This window comes from Saccostrea echinata, unplaced genomic scaffold (genome assembly GCF_033153115.1).
Source record: "Saccostrea echinata isolate AGI-Se365-2 ecotype Australia unplaced genomic scaffold, CSIRO_AGI_Sech_v1 ptg000028l, whole genome shotgun sequence".
NCBI lineage: Eukaryota > Metazoa > Mollusca > Bivalvia > Ostreida > Ostreidae > Saccostrea > Saccostrea echinata.
The window spans coordinates 5,363,563-5,369,711 of NW_026889777.1; the positions used below are offsets into that span (position 1 = coordinate 5,363,563).

The following is a 6,149-nucleotide window of genomic DNA, read 5'->3' on the forward strand; positions in this document are numbered from 1 at the left end:
CGCTTATTTACAATGTATATATGAGACCTTTACAAACATTTAGGTGACCGTAAATAAACACACGTGCAAACCAAAAATGGCGGTTCTGTCATGTAACAAGGTAATTCCTCACTGAAAGCAATGACACACACTTTAAGAACATTTTCTGCATGGAAAAGTGAATAAAATCTTGGATGCATGATCCCTTTCTCCAACTGCAATGTCTCAATTGGCAGGGATTTACCTTCTCAGGGGCCGAAATTCGGCCCAATATTTTTTCCCAATTGGTGAAAATTGCTTTTATATTTAATTATCTTGGAAAAACGCGAAGTGAAATTATCAGATTGTCTGTAATTTTCCTCTATTTAACTCATTTAATTAGCAAAGCTACAGTCATAACACATTTAAAAACACTGTCAACATCGCCGACTTTTAATCCGAATTTCCTCCTTTTTTCTGAGGATATTGTGTGATAAAATAGATTTATTAAGTTATTTCCACCTACTCGATTAATATAAAAGTGAATGGTAAGAACTGTAGGCATTATTTCAGATAGAAAAAATATATTTTCAGTGCATTTTTACATAAAAAGGAGACTTTTACTTTTTTTGTAGGAGGTTTTTTAATCTCCAGATTCTTATGACCTAAATTGGAATCTCATACACACATGTACTACCCTAAGTTGTATAAATACTTTATACTCATTGAAGTCAAATTTGGTTTTATTTGTCAATTATTTATAATTGATCTTGTATGATGCAGTTAAATCATATTTAATTGTCTGTTTGGTTGCCCAATTTAGAGTTCATGCTGAATTGATATTTTTAAAAATGAATAACACCTGAATACATGATGTAAGCAATATTTTTTATATTTTTCCTGATTTCATCAAATAGCCGATATTTTTCCCAATTCCCCAAAAGTGGTGTTTCCCAAAATAGGCTGATAAATCCCTGATTGGCTAAATTCAAACTGTAATATTGGAGAGTGCATGCCCAACCTTTACCTAGCATGCACGGATACACGTATAGATAATAGTTGGGCCAAAATTGGACACTTATTTTTAGTGGGGATACCGAGGTTTATAACACATCACATATCACTGAAGAGTACATAAAGAAGTTACACATCATGAGCCAATCACTGATTGACAAACAAAAATCAGACTTAAATAAAAATGACATTTAGTCTAAAGTTAGAAATGAATTAAAATTAAATAGAAAGAGTTAGACAATAAAACTTATAAGTGACGTGTATTATTTTTATTAAAATCAACATTGCTGGTATTTTAAAATGAAATTGTTGAATCCTAAATTAATTTTATTTTCATTTTTCGACCACCCAATGCATTTTTTTTTTTTTTCAGATAGAAAATCGTAAACCAAAAAAAATAAAAACTTTGGCCTAATTAAAGGTTTTTGAAATAAGCGTGCAAATATCTTAATGGTTGAATTTTAACTCCGTTGGCGGATTCAAGGGGGGGGGGGGGGTCAGGTTTTGGAACCCCCTTTATCTTTGCAGAAAGAGGAAGAGAAAGAGAAGGTTTTTTTCTGTATTATAGATATTTTTACATCTAGTATTTTCAATAGAATAAGTATTTCAATCTCTTCCCTTTCTGCTCTCTAGATAGACTTTTGCTTATTGCTTTCCTCCGTGTACCTTCACAACCTCAACATGATATATTTCACTTTTATATCATCGGAAGATTAAATCCGGCGAACGTACAAACATGTAGCCATTTTTGGACCATCTTCTAAAGTAACTAACTTTAAAACGTATGCATGAAAAGTCATGAAAGGAAGTATCCAAAAGAGAATATTTATTTCCTTATATTATGGGGATATTTTAATCAATGAAGAGAAAGGTTCAAAATGCACGAAAAGAAAGATAAAGGAAATCAATATGGGAATTATATAACTATAGTGAAATTGGGGGACAATGAATAATGGATTTAATTAATATATTAATTTATGCCCTCCATTTATCTTATGCTAGACAAATGCCTGTACAGTAAAGAATAAGCGGAAACCAGTTCCACCTTGGTCCCACAGCTTTGTTACTTTTTACTTCCATAAAACACTAGAAAACATGCTTTGATGAAAATTGTCATTTATTAATGACGAAGATAAACAACTTCGAGGGGTGATCAAAAAGATTGCGATCTATCTCTTTATTTACATTTATGATTCAGATCATAATGAAATTTGGCACACATATAGTCATACACATGTTCTATAAATAGCAGGTGTCATGTAATGTTTTGCTCCATGTTTGTGACGTCACAATGTGAAAATGATGTCAATATGTAGGCGACTTGTGACAAAAAATGGTTGACTCAGTCGTACTCGAGCAACGAACGGCTGTAAAGTTTAACGTGTATCTTGAAATTCCTTTGCAGTAGCATATAATAATTTGTACAACATTAATGAAGACAAAAGACTTGCCAGAAGTTTAATCAGTAATTGGATTGATTGTCTTAGTGAAGAAAGGGAGATGATTAAAAATGACGTTTGTTCTGTTGCCCAGTGAAAGCAAGCTTAGAAAGAGATGTGTCGCTAGTTGAACAATTTGTTATGAAAGATCGCCAAGTTACAGTTAGAATATAGTTGAATAATCCCTAAAATATCGTTTACTTTAGACTTTAAACATATCAGATATGATAAAAGAAGGCATCCATACTTTATCCACATTGGATAAACGACGCTCCCAAGACAGAGGACTCGGGTTGTGATGGTCACCGTGCTCATTCTGGGGAAGGATATCCTTATCCACCCATCCTATTGCCGAGAATTGGTCATTTTCGACAAATGGAATGCTCTTTTTTATATAAAAAAAATAACTTGCATGGTAAGAAATATATGACTCGGAAAAAATCTGTCAGCTTCTGTGAACAGAACACTACGGAGCATGTAACGTGATCGCCTGGATTACGTGATTCGCGTATGGGCAGAACGGTGGCAGATGTGCATTAAAATCGGAGAGGACTACTTTAAAAATAATGAATACTAAAACCTAATTCTATTTCTTTTATGGAGGTAATTCAATTAGTTCGCGAACTTTTTAATCATCCCTCGTAATTACAAATAAACTACCTTAACTACTAGGGAGATTCCAGATAAACGTAAAGAGAGTTAATAAGCACCTAATACCACACAGGCGGCGGGATCTCATTTGTCTTATTTGCGAACAAAATAATTTTAGACTTTCTCTTTAAAAATACCACCAAAAAAATCCTATGAGGTTCTGTATACAAGTATTGAAATATAACAATACACTCATGATAAAGTCTTTGGTATCTGACAAAAAAGCCAAGTTTGTTGCTCAATACTGTTCCTCAGTAATAATCACACTGAGTCCCATTTTAATTTTTTTTAATTTTGAGCTATGGTAAACATGCATGTAGATAACTAAATTATACATTGTTCTCGAAAAATCCTTGACCAGAGTCAGGAGTGACATGCCTCAAATAACCATTTGTAATCAAATGATTGGATTTTGAATATCGTAATATTGCATTTTATCCCTATATTTACATTTTACAAAAACTTAACTACTCCATAGATTGAGGTTTGATTTATATACAAAATAGTACATAAAATCACCAAGAAATACTTAATAGGTATGGATACTGCCAAACGTCATAAGAACATCAGTACAAGGTTTTCAAGGGATAAAAACAATTAAGACAAGAATTCTAAAACTAAGTTTACTACCAGAAAAGGGGAGCTTGAACCACTAAAAATATATTTATATATTAATATCTATATGTTTCCTGTCAACCTCTTTTTTAATTTTCACCCACCTTTAATAGATAAAGCAGACTTAAAATTCCGATAGTTGTGAACAAGAGCCGAAAGTAAAAAAAGTTGGATATTAAAATGGTTTGTCTTTTGTATCCTAGTCTTTATGGTTGAAACAAAAAACATTGAATAATACTATGAAATTGTAATTCGCTACTATATGATAATTTATATCTATAAAAATAATTATAAATAAATGTTGTATCTTTATCCGGAAATTCTAGAGAAGCATTAGAAACTGTTTGAACCAGGAATCGGTAAACTCGGACATAAAAGGAAAACTTACTATGCAGAATAGTGTTCTACTTAAATTTTTCCAAGGCCAGAGAAGTTGCATATTCGCTCATGCCTCGGACAGAAGAGGAACTCAACTGATTAAAGCAAAAAGGAGTCATCTCGCCTATTGAATTCAGTGACTGAACTACCCCATTAGTACCATAGATTACCTAAGGCAAACGACAAAGTGAGAATTTGCGGTAGTTACAAGGTGACTCTTAATCCTTTCATGAAAATAACAACACCAATTACAAAGATAGCAGATATGTTTGCATCCCTCAGCGCATGACAGAATTTCAGCAAAACTGAATTGACGCGGGCGTACTTGCAGATGGAGGTTGACGAAGTATCAAAGAACTTACTTACCATTAACACCCAAGAGGGTACCCGCTTTTCCACTTTAAATGACTTCCCTTTGGATTTTCTTCCGCGACTGCCATCTGGCAAAGAGCCATAGATCGAGTCTGTGCACACATTCCAAAAGCTCAATGCATTTTGGACAACATGATTATTACAGGCACGACAGATGAAGAACACTTTCAGAGGACTTTCAGCCTTATGATCCAGATACTTGAAGAACACGTTTTATGAGAAAATCTGGAAAAATGTGAATCCTTTAGAGACAAAATTAGTTACTGTGTACGGGCATGTAGTAGATAAAGAATGTTTACATAAATTCAGTGAGAAAACAAATGCTGTCAATAATGCACCAAAACCTGAAAATGTGTTGCAACTATGCGCATTCTTAGGCTTGAATAATTACCATAGATTTCTGCCCGACCATGCTGCACTGGTTGGACTACTAAATGAGTTGTTACAGAGCAACTGGAAGTGAAATTAGACATCCAAATGTGAAGAATCATCATGAAAATGAAAGAAAATTGGAACAAGTTTTGTGCCACTACAATCCTACTTTACCTATTCGTTTAGCTATGGATACATCACCATACGAGATTGGTGCCGTACTTTCACATGTCTTTGAGTATGGAGCTGAACGTTCCATCGCATTTGCTTCTCGTTCTTTGACAAAGGCGGAGAAGGGATATTCCCAGATAGATAAGGAGGCATTGAGTATATACTGGGGAATATAAAAATTCAAAGTGGCCGGAAGTTGTGCCAATGTCCACAACAACATCTACATGTACAGTAACAGTCAACGTATTACGAGATATCTTTTCAGTTCTTGGACTACCTAAGACATTGGTTTCGATCACAGACCACAACTCATCGCATACGAATTCAAAGCATTTCTGCGACAGAATGGAGTAAAATACATGTGTATGGTTCATCATCTCCCTGTCATCCGTGTACAAATGAATTCGCTGAACGCTTTGTTAGGTATCTCAAAACTGTCATGAAGAAGTATAACAAAGTAACTAACAAAGAAATCAATTTATGCCTGATGACTTATTGCACTACACCACATGCTATTACAGGAGAGACATATGGGAAAATACGTATTGGATGTTACCTGAGAATACGCTTGGATCTATTAAAACCTGACACAAGTGACAGAGTTCGTAAGAAATAGGACAACATAAAACTTTTAAGACATACAGGATCAAACGTGCTCAGTTTTGTCAGTGGACAATCGTTATGGTTAGAGATTGCAGGGGGGGGGGGGGGGTAGGGGGGCAAACACCTCGAATTCATGCTACTTTTATGTCCAGACTACGACCGTCGACTTACCAAGTCAAAACAGATGAAGGAGTAATGTATCGACGTCATGTTGATCAGATGAGGTGAGGTTAGGAAAACATTACATAGAGTACTATGTTGCTGGGGACTATCCGGATTTAACTGGTTTTTGTACTAGGATATAGTATGTTACCTAATTAATTTGCGCAATGATTTCATAAACATGATAAAGTAGTTCGGAGTTAGCCATCTTTTGTTTATACGTGTTTCCATACTACAAATAAGAATTATTAATACATGTACATGTTACTGGCATTTATCTGTGTCATAGATAATTGTTACTTCAGCACAGTTTAAACATTATAATAAATTTGTATACATGTTACCCAGATGGCGAAAACAAAGTCATTCTAGTCAAGGTTGTTTAAAATACTAGTGTAAGAGGGATTTTCCAGT

At 34.3% G+C, this 6,149-nt stretch overlaps 1 pseudogene; it reads right to left on the bottom strand.

Annotated features, from left to right (window-relative positions):
* The window catches only part of LOC133193933 (protocadherin Fat 3-like), a 43,008-nt pseudogene extending 37,950 nt beyond the window's left edge, over nt 1-5,058 (bottom strand).
* Between the last annotated feature and the right edge of the window lie 1,091 nt (nt 5,059-6,149).